This window comes from Erinaceus europaeus, chromosome 17, assembly GCF_950295315.1.
Source record: "Erinaceus europaeus chromosome 17, mEriEur2.1, whole genome shotgun sequence".
NCBI lineage: Eukaryota > Metazoa > Chordata > Mammalia > Eulipotyphla > Erinaceidae > Erinaceus > Erinaceus europaeus.
Window position 1 is genome coordinate 74,534,106 of NC_080178.1, and position 16,110 is coordinate 74,550,215.

General features: G+C 44.8%; 1 protein-coding gene across 2 annotated transcripts in view; it reads left to right on the plus strand.

Annotated features, from left to right (window-relative positions):
* Window positions 1-4,749: 4,749 nt before the first annotated feature.
* Window positions 4,750-16,110, plus strand: part of PIK3C2A (phosphatidylinositol-4-phosphate 3-kinase catalytic subunit type 2 alpha) — an 87,986-nt gene continuing 76,625 nt past the window's right edge. For both annotated transcript variants that reach the window (XR_009545666.1, XM_007515846.3), the window contains exon 1: window positions 4,750-4,895. The gene's annotated coding sequence lies outside the window, so the exon portion shown is untranslated. The remainder of the gene's footprint in view (window positions 4,896-16,110) is intronic.

A 16,110-nucleotide genomic window follows, 5' to 3' on the forward strand; every position in this document is an offset into this window, starting at 1 on the left:
TCTGCCAATCCCAACCTAATCAATGCAACAAGTACCACCTCAGCATGCTTCACTTCAGACTGTGTCCAGAGATGTCAGGCGTGGAATGTCAACCCTTCACCCTCATTACTCGGGTGAGACCTAACCTTTCATAGGATTCTCTAATTCCATTCCAGGAGGTTCACTTCCTAACAAAGTCCCAAAACCTAGGTATAGACCAGGTCCCGTGAGATAGAGCATATGTTCACATGTATACATAAACTAGGGCAAAATATATACCTGAAAGCAAAAGTACACAATAGTCTGTAGTGAGTCAGTATAAAGTTCATAATGAAATAGTGTCACCTAGACTTAGATACCCTCCTCACCTACTTCCTATTACAGTTCTCTCACTCACTCCAAAGCTAACCTTATCAAAGCAAGGACTGCAAAAGCTGAGTAAAGGGAAGAGACTGGCATACTTTAATGATGACTCTTTAGTCACCATCAGGCCACCCCATCAGCTGGGGCCCTAGTCAGGGAGTCCTGAGATTCCCAAACAGACATCATGGGCCTAGACCTTGAATAAATCCCTCTTTCCATTGTTACCTGTCATTTCTAACAGGACCAACACAATAGACCCCTTTGTGGGCCCCCATAGGACCTTGCCCTCAACTTGGATCAACAACAGTAGAGAATGTTCCATCCTCTGAAGGGAGGCTAGACAACATACTCTATGCTACACCTGAGGAAGATGGGTCCTGATATTGGGGCAGCCTGGAATGTTTGTACTCATGACCACAGAATGTGAGCTCAGATCTACAGGGATGCAGAGGTCACATAGGCTCCTAAGCTGAATATGGGCCCCAGATCACATCAAATCGACGGGCTTTACAGTCAACACTATTTATACCCCTTTCCCATATTAGGGAGCTACTCTCTTCCCTGATCCAGCTTTCTGGTCCTTTTTCCCCAGACAATAACTTAGATTCACCTGCATATCAGATTTCAGGCTCAGGGGAAAACAAAACAAAACAACACTAGTATAGCCACAGGCCCTTTGGAATATAACTAAAATATGCCTACTAGCTATCTACAAAATGGAGACCCCCCCAACTCTTCCTCTGCACTATTCCAGGTTCATGATTGGTCAACAAATTGTTTGGCTTTGTATGTTAACTCTCTCTTCAACCACCAGGTTCCAGATGCTAGCATGATGCCAAGCAGACTTCCCTGGACAGACAACCCACCAATGTGTCCTGGAGCTCCAATTCCCCAGAACGCTGCCCCACTAGGGAAAGAGAGAGACAGGCTGGGAATATGGATTGACCTGTCAACACCCATGTTCAGCGGGGAAGCAATTACAGAAGCCAGAGCTTCAACCTTCTGCCTCCCACAATGACCCTGGGTCCATACTCCTAGAGGGTTAAAGAATGAGAAAGTTATCAGGGGAGGAGATGGGATACAGAGTTCTGGGCGAGCTCTCTCCTGCCTATTAATGGTCTTTCATAGCTACTTTATTGCTATTAAAACCTCCTTGGCCTGTTGGGAGCAATGTGAAGTTAAAAGGCTGTTGAGTCAGATCTAGGTTTTGAGTCCTAGTGGTACAGTATTAAGTAATAACAGTGAGACTCTGGACAGGTTACTTATGCTCTGTGTTCCTCAAATTCCTCAGCTATACAATGAGGGCAGTGCCACTTTTTTTTTTTTTTTTGCATCCATGGTTATTGCTGGGGCTCATGCCTACACTATGAATCCACTGTTCCTGGAGGCTATTTTTTCCCTTTCGTTGTCCTTGTTTATTATTGTTGTTATTAGTATTGTTGTTGTTGTTGGACAGGACAGAAAGAAATTGAGAGAGGATGGACGGGAAGGCAGAGAGTGGGAGAGAAAGATAAGACATCTGCAGACCCGCTTCATTGCTTGTGAAGTGAATCCCCTGCAGGTGGGGAACTGGGGGCTCGAACCGGGATTCTTATGTGGGTCCTTGAGTTTCTCCATCATGTGTGCTTAACCCACTGCGCTACTTGCCTGACCCCCCAGTGGTATCTTTTTATAAGGTTGTTGGGTAGATCCAGTGACTTCTAAAACACTGAAAATAGAACCTGGCCTTTAGCAAACGCTCTGTAGATGACAGTCACTTTCACCTTTGGTTAAACAAGCCTCTCCATTTCTCGTTTTGTAACAGCAGAAGTTTAGGGGTGTTTGTGATAATGTGAAGTTCACTGTGGGAGGTGAGGCCTGGAACATTTGGAAATATAATGCCTCCTCCTCAATTCTTTTCTCGCCTTTAAAATTTTAATACTGAAGCCAGTAGGAGAAGGGTAAGAGCAGAAATGACAGCAGCTGCAGTATAGCACTTTCTCCTAGAAGTCTGTGTTTCAACTTTTAAAAAATATATATATATTTGTGGTCTGGGAGGTGGCGCAGTGATAAAGCTTTGGACTCTCAAGCATGAGGTCCTGAGTTCGATTCCCAGCAGGACATGTGCCAGAGTGATGTCTGGTTCTTTCTCTCTCCTCCTGTCTTTCTCATAAATAAATAAAATCTTTAAAAATTTTATTTATTTACTTATTTATTTATTTATTTATGAGAAAGATAGGAGGAAAGAGAGAGAGAGAGAAAGAACCAGACATCACTCTGGTGCATGTGCTGCTGGGGATTGAACACAGAACCTCATGCTTCAGAGTCCAGTGCTTTATCCACTGGGCCACCTCCCAGCCCACATTTCGACTATTTTTGCATGCTTCATCACAACCACCATTTCCATCCAGATAGACAAGATATGTTAAGGAAAGCCTACCCATTCATTCTTGATACCTGGGACCCTTTTAATCTATCAGAGCTTCTAAATATTCACCATTTGAGAACCACAATTTAAAAAAAGAAGAAGCTGGAACCACCAAAAGAGACTCACTCAAGCAAAGGAACCCAGGGAAAATATCTCATTAGAAAAGTTACAAAAGATGCAGAACCAAATAGTTAATCTTGTCTCAAGACAGTGTTCTCTCAAGGCCTCTTCTTTCTCTCTAAAGGTACACTCAGTTCTGGAGTAGAGGCTAGGAAGCCAGCCTGGAGATAAAAGATTTCCCTCTCCCCTTTTACTTTTGTGAAAGAGCTGCCAATTCTAGAAATTCCTTCTTTGATCAGAAGATAAAGCAGAACAATGCTGTGGAGCTTAGTGAATTCCTAAGGAGCATTCCTCTAGGGTGTGTAAAGCCTGCCTGGAAGTGAGTATATGTGGGGCAGTTGGTGGAAATGTTGGTGGGTAAAAATAGGTAGCTGCAGGCTGAGCAATCTTGCTACTAATGCTTTGCACCCATTACAAAAACAAAACAAAACAAAACAAAACAAAACAAAAAAACCCCACACATTTATTTTAGAGGCCAGGCAGTGGTGCACCTGGTTAAGCACACACATTTATAGTGCGCAAGGACCCAGGTTCAAGCCCCTGGTCCCCACCTGCAGGGAGAAAACATGAGAGGTGAGGGAGTGCTGCAGGTCTCTCTCTCTCTCTGTCTCCCCTCCTCCTCTCTCAATTTCTCTGTCTCTGTTCTATTAATAATAAATAAACAAATGTATTTAAAAACCATTTATTTTATATTAGTGAAAGAGCAAAGAACAGAGCACTGTTCACTTCTGGTTTATGGTGGTGCTGGGGATTTTGAACTTGGGACCTGGGAGCCTCAGGCAACAAGGTGTTTTATAGAACCTTTAGGCTGTTTCCCCAGTCTGTGGGAGGTTAGGCACATTTATTATAGTAGCTTCAAACACTTTGCATCCTCCCTTGCACCCCTCCCCACAAAACAAATAAAAATTTTTCCTATCATTTGTCAGAGGTAAGTTTCCACTTTGCTCAGTCTTTTTTTTTTTTTTTTTTTCTTGTTTTCTTTTTCTTCTTTATTGGGGAATTAATGTTTTCCATTCAACAGTAAATACAACAGTTTGTACATGCATAATATTCCTCAGTTTCCCACATAACATTACAACCCCCACTAGGCCCTCTGTCATCCTTCTCGCTCAGTCTTTAAGTGACAATTGCAGTTGCAATCTGTCTACTACCTTAAATTATGAACCTCTGGAACCACCAGGGGACTGGCCTAAGAGCTGAGTTTGAATCGTGTTTGTGCTATCCTGTAACTGGGGATATATATGTATATTTCTGCTTGCTGGGTTGATGTAATTGTTCTCAATCGAACATTTAAAGGCTTTTAGAAACATCATCTCATCCGGTTCTCTTGAAGAAGGTACCATCCTGGAGACCAGAGCCCTCTGGCTGAGTTATGGGATTGCTCTGTACCTGGCTGGTGTGAGGACTGAAACGAGAAAACCCCGTCCACCGACGAGCTGAGAATTGCACACCCTGGAGCACATGATCCACGGCAAGGCTGGGTGAAGGCTGGTGGGAGTGAGCTTCTGAGTTTGCACTTCTGAGTTGGCAGTCAAAGTCATTCCCCAGTAGCCCCGGGCCCACACCGCGGGGAACAACAGAGTGAGTCCTCGGCGAGGATTTGCACGCCGGCTCCGAGCGGTGGCCGCCTGGGGTCCCCAGAGGCCTCCCACCTCCCACCCCTGACCCGTGGCCGCACCCCAGGGAGCAGCGTGGACCGGGCTCAGCATTTTCGGGTGCGGGGACTCGGCGGCCCCTGACCCCACCAGCCCAGCGCGAGACTCACGCGACTGGCCCAGGCCCCGCCCACCCATCAGGTAGGCCGTCCGGCACCAACCAATCGGCTCGAAGCTTGAGCACAGAGGGGGCGGTGCTTCCCTGACCGGAAGTGACGCCTGTGCTCGGCTGGCCGCAGAGTCCGCCGAAGCTCAGCAGCTGCTGAGGCGGCTGAGGGGTTGGGGGGGGCGGGAGTTGCGGAAAATGTCTCGAAGTTTGGCGGCCGCGGAGGCTCGGCTTTCGGCAGAGACGGAGGGCCCGAAGGAGTAAGGTGAGCGGCGATCGCGACGGCGGGGACGCCCCCACCCTCTGCCGGGGCGGGGTGGAGCCCGGGGGACCCCGGGAGGACGGAGAAGGCGAGGCCCGCGGGTCGTGGGGCCCCCCCCCCGCCTGCGACCCCCGCCCCGCCTCGCCCGGTGCGGTGAGTTTGGTCGCGAAGTGTGACCGGCCCCCCGGGACCCCCAGGAGCTCCCCAGGGACCCCCAGGGACCCCCGAGACCTCCCCCGGGGGCCTCGCCGCAGCGCCGCGACCCGTCCTGCCCCCGGGTGCCTGCGCCGCGTTCCTCCCCCTTCCCCCTCCGAGTGGGACTGGGGGGTGTTCATCCTTTTTTTCTTTTAAAAGATCAACAGTCGTCTTCTGTTCTTCTTCATCTTCATCTATATCTTCTTCTCATTTTTTTATTTTTAAAATTTTTTATTTTTTATCCCCTTTTGTTGCCCTTGTTTTATTGTTGTAGTTATTGATGTCGTTGTTGTTGGACAGGACAGAGAGAAATGGAGAGAGGAGGGGAAGACAGAGAGGGAGAGAGAAAGACAGACACCTGCAGACCTGCTTCACCGCCTGGGAAGCGACTCCTCTGCAGGTGGGGAGCCGGGGGCTCGAACCGGGATCCTTATGCCGGTCCTTGTGCTTTGCGCCACCTGCGCTTAGCCCGCTGTGCTACTGCCCGACTCCCTAATTACTCTCTCTCTTTTTTTTTAATTTCTCATTTTTAATGGCACACAGACACGGAGAAAGGTGCGTGCGGGAGAGCAACCTGGGTGGCGGTGCTGGGGATTGAACCTTGGACCTCGCAGCCTCAGGCCGGAGAGTCTTTATGCAGAACCATTATGCTGACTCCCAGCCCAGGCATTCTTTTCCTTCTCAACACCCCCTCCGTCGCCTCCTTTTTCTTTTTCTCTTTTCTTCCCCCCTTCCTTCTCCCCTTCTTTCTCCCTGTCCCCCTTCTCGTCCCTCTCCCTCTCTCTCTCTTCCTGTCCCTCCCTCCCTCCCTCTCAGAATCCACTTGCTTGGGGGGGGAAAGTCTTACAGGAGTGTGTATTTAGCGCATCTTTCCAGGAGCTCCGTCCCATTGAAAACATTTGCCAATTTTCTCTCCCGAGTGACGGGAAACAATGAAGACTTGGAGGGGCGAAGGCACAGACAGTATTATTCTCGAGTGTTATGGCTCGGTGTCCGAAACTGGCTTCTCCAGCTGTAGGCTTTGTTGTCCGTCCGCCTCACCCTTCGGGGTCAGGGAGCAGGAATTGAGGAAGGAGAAAACTAAACCGGGAAAAGCTGGAGACAGACTGTAGTCGTTCTTCTGTTCACTTGCTGAAAGTTGTGTGATGACGTTGAATTCAGTATTTATATCCTGACCTTAAGAATACATCTAGGTGTAGCCTGGGAGGTGATGCAGTGCTATCAACGTCCTTTGCAGTGACCATTGTGCTGTCCCACCCATCTGGCTATACAGTTCTTTTTTTCCTCCGGGGTCATCGCTGGGACTCTGTGCCTGCACTGCGAATCTACTGCTCCTGGAGGCCTTTTTTCCCATTTTTTTTCCATCTAAATTTTATTTTATTTTTATTTTTCTCTTTTTTTTTTTATTGGGGAATTAATGTTTTACATTCAACAGTAAGTACAGTAGTTTGTACATGCATAACATTCCCCAGTTTCCCATATAACAATACAACCCCCACTAGGTCCTCTGAATCCTTCTTGGACCTGTAATCTACCCACCCACCCACCCCAGAGTCTTTTACTTTGGTGTGATATGCCAATTCCAGTTCAGGTTCTACTTCTGTTTTCTTTTCTGATCGTGTTTTCTTTTCTGATCTTGTTTTTCAACTTCTGCCTGAGAGTGAGATCATCCCATACTCATCCTTCTGTTTCTGACTTATTTCACTTAACATGATTTTTTCAAGGTCCATCCAAGATCAGCTGAAAACGGTGAAGTCACCATTTTTTACAGCTGAGTAGTATTCCATTGTGTATATATACACCACAACTTGCTCAGCCACTCATCTATTGTTGGACACCTGGGTTGCTTCCAGGTTTTGGCTATTACAACTTGTGCTGCCAAGAACATATGTGTACACAGATCTTTTTGGATGGGTGTGTTGGGTTCCTTAGGATATATCCCCAGGAGGGGAATTGCAGGGTCATAGGGTAGGTCCATTTCTAGCCTTCTGAGAGTTCTCCAGACTGTTCTCCACAGAGATTGGACCAATTTACATTCCCACCAGCAGTGTAGGAGGGTTCCTTTGACCCCACAACTTCTCCAGCATTTGCTGCTGTTCCCTTTTCTGATGCATGACATTCTCACAGGAGTGAAGTAGTATCACATTGTTGTCTTGATTTCCATTTCTCTGACAATCAGAGACTTGGAGCATTTTTTTCATGTGTTTCTCAGCCTTTTGGATCTCTTCTGTGGTGAATATTCTGTCCATGTCCTCCCCCCATTTTTGGATGGGGTTATTTGTTGTCTTGTTGTTGAGTTTGGCAAGCTCTTTATATATGTTGGTTATTAAACTCTTGTCTGATGTATGGCATGTAAAGACCTTCTCCCATTCTGTGAGGGGTCTCTTGGTTTGGGTAGTGGTTTCTTTTGCTGTGAAGAAGCTTTTTAATTTGATGTAGTCCCATAGGTTTATACTTGCCTTAGTCTTCTTTGTAATTGGATTCATTTCATTGAAGATGCCTTTAAAATTTATGCGGAAATGAGTTCTGCCAATATTTTCTTCTAAGTATCTGATAGTTTGTGGTCTAACATCCAAGACCTTGATCCACTTGGAATTTACTTTTGTATTTGGTGAAATACAGTGATTCAGTTTCATTCTTCTGCATGTTTCAACCCATTGTTTCCAACACCATTTGTTGAAGAGACTCTGCTTTCCCCATGTAATAGTCTGGGCCCCTTTGTCAAAGATGAGATGTCCATAGGTGTGGGGGCTCACTTCTGCGGTCTCAATTCTATTCCACTGGTCAGTGTGTCTATTCATGTTCCAGTACCAAGCAGTTTTGATGACAATGGCCCTATAATACAGTTTGAGATCTGGGAGTGTGATGCCTCCGGTTCTGTTCTTTTTTCTCTCAAGATTGTTTTGGCAATTCTAGGTCTTTTCTGGTTCCAGATAAACATTTGTAGCATTTGTTTTATTCTCCTAAAAAAATGTGCTTGGGATCTTGATGGGGATAGCATTAAATTTGTAGATGGCTCTGGGTAGTATATTCATTTTGATGATATTAATTCTACCAACCCATGAACATGGAATATCTTTCCACTTCTTTGTGTCTTTTTCAATTTCTTTGAGTAGTGACTCATAATTTTCAGTATACAAGTCTTTCACTTCTTTGGTTAGGTTTACTCCTAGATATTTTATTGTTTTTGTTGCTATAGTAAAAGGAAGTGATTTCTGCATTTCAATTTCTTCTAACTTAGTGTTTGCATAGAGGAATGCCACTGACTTTTGAATGTTAATTTTGTAGCCTGACACCTTACTGTATTTCCTGATGATTTCCAAAAGCTTCTTGCTGGATTCCTTAGATTTTTCTGTGTATGCTATCATGTCATCTGCAAATAGGGAGAGTTTGACTTCTTCTCTTCCAATCTGTTTGCCTTTAATTCCTTGCACCTGCTGCCTGATTGCTATGGCAAGAACTTCCAACACTATGTTGAATAGTAATGGTGATAGTGGGCAGCCCTGTCTAGTACCTGCTGTGATTGGAAATGCTTCCAGTTTTTCACCATTGAGTATGATGTTGGCTGTAGGTTTGCTATATATAGACTCCACTATCTTCCGGAATTTTCCATCTATTCCCATTTTTTGTAGTGTTTTGATCATAAAGGGATGTTGTATTTTGTCAAAGGCTTTCGCTGCATCTATTGATATGACCATGTGGTTTTTGGTCTTGCTTTTGTTGATGTGGTGGATCACATTGATTGATTGAGGTATATTAAACCAACCTTGCATGCCTGGGATAAACCCCACTTGGTCATGATGAACAATCTTTTTAATATATTGCTGTATCCGGTTGGCTAGAATTTTGTTCAGTATTTTAGCATCTATGTTCATCAGAGATATTGGTCTGTAGTTTTCTTTTTTGGTTGTGTCCCTGTTTGCTTTTGGTATCAGAGTGATGTTAGCTTCATAAAAGCTGGCAGGGAATATTCCAGTGTCTTCAATCTTCTGGAAGACTTTTAAAAGTAGAGGTATTAGTTCTTCTTTGAAGGTTTTGTAGAATTCATTTGTAAAACTATCTGGTCCAGGACTTTTATTTTTGGGGAGATTTTTGATAACTGTTTCAATTTCATTGGCTGTGATGGGCCTGTTCATGTTATCCACTTCCTCTTTACTTAGTTTTGGATATTGGTAGGTATCTAGGAAATCGTCCATTTCTTCCAGATTCTCTAGCTTGGTGGCATAGAGTTGTTCATAGAAGCCTCGCATGATATGTTGAATTTCTGCGGTGTCTGCTGTGATATCTCCTCTTTCATTTACTATCCGATTTATTTGGGTCTTCTCCCTGTTTTGTTTTGTGAGTCCGGCTAAAGGTTTGTCGATTTTGTTCACTCTTTCGAAGAACCAACATTTACTTTCGTTGATCTTCTTTTTTCCCATTTTGTTGCACTTGTTGTTGGGCTTGTTGTAGTTGTTATTATTGTCATAGTTGTTGTTGGATAGGACAGAGAAATCGAGAGAGCAGGGGAAGACGGGAGAGAAAGACACCTGCAGACCTCCTTCACTGCCTGAGGAGTGATGAGGGTGGGGGCTTGAACCGGGATCCTTACACTGGCCCTTGCTGCTTGCACTATGTGCACTTAACCCACTGTGCTACCACTGCCCAGCTCCCCCGCAGTGGCAGTGGTCCTTTTAAAGACTTATAAGCAAGGATTAGAAGCCGAGCCATTGGACGAATATGAGATGACCTCATTCATGAGCAGAACTTAAAAAAAACAGAGAGGGAAAACACGAAGTACTTGGGCTGGTTTGGGGAATTGCACCACAGCAAGGACTTTGCTTTGGGGAAGGAGGGCGGGGAGAGGTCTGGGGGTGGGGGCGGGGGTGCGTCCTGAGGTCCTGGTGCTGGATGGTGGAAGAGGTCCCAAGTTGTGGTGAGAGTGTTCTGCAGACACCTATCATGGCAAGGTGAGAAATTGCACCCAGGTGCCAACAGCTGTACTGTAAACCACTAATCTTCCAGTAAAAAAGATACAGTGCCAGCAGACATTTGAAAATGTACAGGTTGGTGACAGTAATTGCAGTGCTGTGCCCCTTCACTGCTGTTGCGGAACATTTTCATCGTAAACAAATTCCATTCCCGAGAAATAATTATCCGTCCCTGGCTTCCCAGCCCCCAGGAACTGCTAGTCACTTTATGTCTCTAAATTGCCTAGAAATTTTATTTTTAAATATTATTATTTTTACTTATTGGATAGAGATATCAATTGATGGGGGGGTGATAGAGAGGGAGAGACACCTGTATCACTGCTCACCATTTATAAAGCTTTCCCTTTTTCGGTGGAGACTGGGGGCTTGCACATTGTAAAGCGCATTGTAACGTGCTCTCAACCATTCTGCCATTGCCCTTCCAACTATTTTACATATCTTATATTTACTTGTTTATTTATTTATTGCCCCCAGGGTTATCAGTGGGGCTCAGTGCCGGCACTATGAATCCAATGGTGGCCGTTTTTTCCATTTTATTGGATAGAACAGAGAAAACTTGAGCGGGGAGGGGAAGAGAAAGATAGACACCTGCAAACCTGGTGCTTCAGGGCTTGTGAAGCTTCCCCCCTGCAGGTGGGGAGCGGGAGCTTGAACCAGGATCCTTGCACAGGTCCTTGCACCTCGTACTGTGTGTGCTTAATCCGTACTGTGTGGGCCACCTCCAGCCCCCTGTTCTCGATATTTTGCATAATTGAATTCATGCAATAGTTTGGTTAGCCCTTTGTGTCTGTTCTATTTAACTTAGTATGTTTTCAAAGTATGTATGTATTATAGATGTGTCAGTATTTGATCATTATTATTTTAAAATTTATTTATGAGAGCAGAAAGGAACCAGAGCATCACCCTGGCACATGCAGTGCTAGGAATCAAACTTGGGACTTCATGCTTAAGAGTCCAGTACTTTGCCCACTGCCCCACCTCCAGAGCCACATGCTTCGTTATTTAAGGTCAGATAATACTCTAATGCATGTAACATATCACCTTGTGCTTATCCATTTGTCAGTGGACACCAGTGGTGAGTGCCGTCTGGTATTTGGGAGCAGTTGTGTACAAGTAGCTTACTTCTCTGTGTTTAAAAAAGATTCACTTGAGAGAGAGAACTGACTCTCTGCTCTGGTGTATGCAGGGCCAGGGACTGAGCACTGGGCCTCATACGTGTGCTTTTGCTGCCGAACCACCTTCTAGGCCTCAAGTTGCTGTTAAAATTTTTCCTTTTAAAGAGTTACATATTTGGGGCCAGAGGGTGGTGCACCTGGTTAAGGGCACACACTATAGTGTGCAAGGACCCAGGTTCAAGCCCCTGGTCCCCATCTGCAGTGGGGAAGCTTCATGAGTATTGAAGCAGGGCTACAGTTGTCTGTCTCTTTCCCTTTCTATCTCCCACTCCCATCTCAATTTCTCTCTGTGTCTATCCAGTAATAAATAATAAAGTAAATAAAAAATTAAAAAGAAGAGTTACATATTTAGATGAGCGAGCAAGAGAGATGAGAGTACTGCTTAGCTCTGGCATGTGGCAGTGCCATCCATGGCTTGTGCCTGGGGCTGCTGGGCCTTGGGCCGCAGGCATGCAGGTCCAATAGCACTCTAATGCTGAACTTCCCTGTCCTGGGCCTAATATATATCTAGGAATGGAACTGCAGGGTGATAGGGTGCTTCTGTTTAATATTTTGAGGTTTTATGTATTTATTTTTACTTTTATTATCTTTATTTATTTAATGGATTTAGACAGCCAGAAATTGAGAGGAAGGGGGGCAGAGAGAGAGAGAGAGAGAAAGAGAGAGAGACCTGCAACCCTGCTTTACCATTTGTGAAGCTTTCCCCCTGCAGGCGGGAACCAGAGGCTTGAACCCGAGTCCGTGTGCGTTGTAACATGCACTCAACCAGGTGTGCCACCACCTGGCCTCAGTACTTTGAGGTTTTACACCAAAATGTTTTCCAACTTGACCACACCAGTGTACATTCTAGTGAGCAAAGTATGAGAACTTCAGTTTCTTCCCCGCTGTTGTTGGCACTTGTTATTTTCCACTTAAAAAAAAGTGTGACCTTTCTGGTAGGTGTGAAGCAGTATCTCTTTATGGTTCTGATTTGCATTTCTGTGATGACTAAAGATGTTGAATAACTTTTTACAGCTTTTGGGCAGTATGCTGCCCCTTTAAGGCAGGAGCATGCACTGGGTTACTCCAGTAATCAAACAGGGTCACATTATTTTGTTATTGCTGCAGTGATTTCACTGCTCCAAGCTGACATCGTGTATGGGGGTTGGGGAGGGGCTGCTGGAGAGAGGGAAGAGGTCACAGCATGGGAATCTCTAGCTTGGTGGGGCCTGTGCTCAAACCTGGGTTGTGCACAGTAACTTACTGTTATTTGTCATGTTAGAATTGTAGTACCGTCAGACTGTGTTGAATGATTCATGTTCAATGAATGAACAATAAAATAGTCCAAAGTTCAGTAATTATCCCCACAAAATAGTACTACTGTAGCGATCCTGAGTTAGATGGAAACTGCTTTGTTAGTAAAGTGCCTTCAGCGGGACGCTTTGCTGTGACTGACTGGACCCCCCTTCTTCCTTTTTTTTTTTTGGTCCATTTCTCAAGTACATAAAGTGATACACAAAAAGTAGTTCTGAATGAATGCCCTGGCTCTGTGTAGATTGTTAGAAGAATGGTATGGGGCCCGGCGGTGGTGCACCTGGTTAAGAGCACACACTACAATGCACAAGGACCTGGGTTCAAGCCCCAGTCCCCACCTGCCGGGGGCAAGCTTCATGAGTGGTGAAGCAGGGCTGCAAGTGTCTCTCTGTCTCTTTTTTTCTCTCTACCTCCCCCCTCAGTTTCTCTCTGTCTCTATCCAGTAACAAATAAATAAAAATATTAAAAATGATAAGAGTGGTGTGGAGGTTAAAGAATGAAGATTGGGGAGAGAGCTTAATGGTTATGCAAAAAGGGGGTTGGGTGGTGGCGCACCTCGTTGAGCGCACATGTTACAATACTCAAGGACCCGGGTTTAAGCCTCTGGTCCCCACCTGCAGAGGGAAAGCTCTGCGAGTGGTGAAGCAGGGCTGCAGGTGTCTCTCTGTCTCCGTTCCTCTCTGTCACCCCCTCCGTCTCAATTTCTGTCTGACTCTATTCAATAAATAAAAATAATAAAAAACATTTTTAATAATGGTTTAAAAAGAGTAAAGCTCATGTCTGAGGCTCTGAAGTCCCGGGTTCAGTCCCCTGCACCACCATTAGTCAAGGCTGAGTAAAGTTATGTTAAAACAACAACAGAAAAGGAGCCAGGCACAGCTTGCTCATCTTTTTATTTTATTTTATTGTATTTTTTAAGCTTTACTTATTGGATAGAGACAGCCACAATTCACGAGGGAAGAGGGTGATAGAGAGGGAGAGAGACAGAGAGACACTTGCAGCACTGCTTCACCACTCGCAAAGCTTTCCCCCTGCAAGTGGGGGCTCGAACCTGGGTCCTTACGCATTGTAATACATGCGCTCAACCAGGTGCACCACCACCTGCCCCCCCCCCCCCCCCCCGCTCACTTGTGAAAACACTCAAGGTTTTTCCCATGACTTACTTTTTTTTTTTTTACTGTATAATTTAATTATTCATTTATTTCTACACAGCTGGGATCTTACTCATGTATGATTTCACTGCTCCTCCAAGGTCAATGTTTTTCTTTTTTTTTTTATTGGGGAATTAATGTTTTACATTCAACAGTAAGTACAATAGTTTGTACATGCATAACATTCCCCAGTTTCCCATATAACAATACAACCCCCACTAGGTTCTCTGAATCCTTCTTGGACCTGTAATCTACCCACCCCACCCCCGCCCCCCAGAGTCTTTTACTTTGGTGCAATACGCCAATTCCAGTTCAGGTTCTACTTGTGTTTTCTTTTCTGATCTTGTTTTTCAACTTCAGCCTGAGAGTGAGATCATCCCATATTCATCCTTCTGTTTCTGACTTATTTCACTCAACATGATTTTTTCAAGGTCCGTCCAAGATCGGCTGAAAACGGTGAAGTCACCATTTTTTACAGCTGAGTAGTATTCCATTGTGTATATAGACCACAACTTGCTCGGCCACTCATCTGTTGTTGGACACCTGGGTTGCTTCCAGGTTTTGGCTATTACAGCTTGTGCTGCCAAGAACATATGTGTACACAGATCTTTTTGGATGGATGTGTTGGGGACTTACTCTTTTTTTTAATGTTCAGGTTGTAGCTCCAGTTTCCTCTTCTCCTGACTATCATATTAAGAATAGTAGCCCCTCCCAGGATTGGGTGGTGGCACACCCAGTAAATGCACACATAACAGTGTGTGAGGCTCTGGGTTCAAGCCCCCCAGTCCCCACAAGTTCCTGGAGTGGTGAAGTAGTGCTACAGGTCTTTCTCTCCCTCCTTCTCTCCTTCTCTCCCTCCCATGTTCTCCTCCCCTCTCAATTTCTCTGTATAAAAATAAATGAAATACTGGGAGTCAGGCGGTAGTGCATGTGTCTTGAAGTGCAAGGACCTGCTTAAGGATCCCGGTTTGAGCCCCTGGCTCCCCTCCTGCAGGAGAGCCCCTTCACAGGGGGTGAAGCATGTCTGCAGGTATCTATCTTTCTCTGACTTCCCCTCCTCTCTCCATTTCTCTCTGTCCTATCTAACGACTACAACAACAATAAAAAATTAATTAAATACTAAAAAATCTCCTCCTACTGAATCATTTTCTGTCATCTACTACATGTTTCACTTAATGTCTGACATTTTCACTTTTGTATGCTTTAAACCATACCATTTCTTTTTTTAAAAAATTTATTTATTTATATTAGATTGAGACAGAGAGAAATTGAGAAAAGGGGCGAGAGTGAGGGAAAGAGACAGAGAGATACCTGCAACTCTACTTCACCATTTGTGAAGCTTTCCCCCTGCAGGTGGGGACCAGGGGCTTGAACCCAGGGCCTTGCGCACTGTAACGTGTGCACTTAGCCAGGTGCCCACCGCCTGGCCCCACCACACCATTTCTTTACATTCCCATTATTACCACCTAACTCAAGTCATTTCTGGCTTTTTCTAGTTTTTTTTTTTTTTAACCTTATGTCTGTTTTTCCACAGAACAAATAGATATCTGAGCAGTTTAAATTAAACTTGACCTTTTCATGCCTGTGGCATGCCTGTGGTTTCCTATAATCTAATTATCAAAGATACTAGTGTTACTACATACTAGGAAGTATATTATTATATAGATAAATGGAGATTGATAGATGGGGAATTTCAGATCTGTCTGGTCTGGTGTGGGGTGTGTGTTTGACAGAGACAGAGGCGGAGATGGTAGTGAAAGAGACCATGGCACTGAAGCTTAAACCTGGGCTGTGCAGATGGCAGAGCAACACACTGCTTATCTGAGTATATGCCCCCCTTTAAAGAATTTATTCACGAGAAAGATAGAGAGAGAACCAGCTAGCACTCTGGTACATGTGCTGTTGGGGACTGAATTCAGAACCTCATGCTTCAGAGACCAGTGCTTTATCTACTTTGTCACCTCCTGGACCACCCCCACCCTCACTTTTTTTTTTTTTTTTTAGTAAGAATCTAATTAGTGATTTTCTTCCATTGTTAGAGGCTTTTTTTCTTCCCTTAAGTCTAATTACTACTCATGGAACTTTCCTCCCTCATATTTTAGACTTTTAATCAGGAACATGAAAAGGCAAACCAGAGAAGTAAGTATATGGTCCACTTGGGCAAAGATGGTTGACTCCATGTGGAAGCTGATACTCATTTTTATTTCCTGCTAAGTCCTTGCCTTCACTTCCTTTTTTTTTTTTTGTAATTTAAAAAATATTTATTTTCCCTTTTTGTTGCCCCCCTTTTTTTTTATTGTTGTGATTGATGTTGTTGGATAGGACAGAGAGAAATGGAGAGAGGAGGGGAAGACGGGGGGGAGAGAGAAAGACACCTGCAGACCTGCTTCACCACCTGTGAAGCGATCCCCGCCACAAGTGGTGGGTCCTTGCG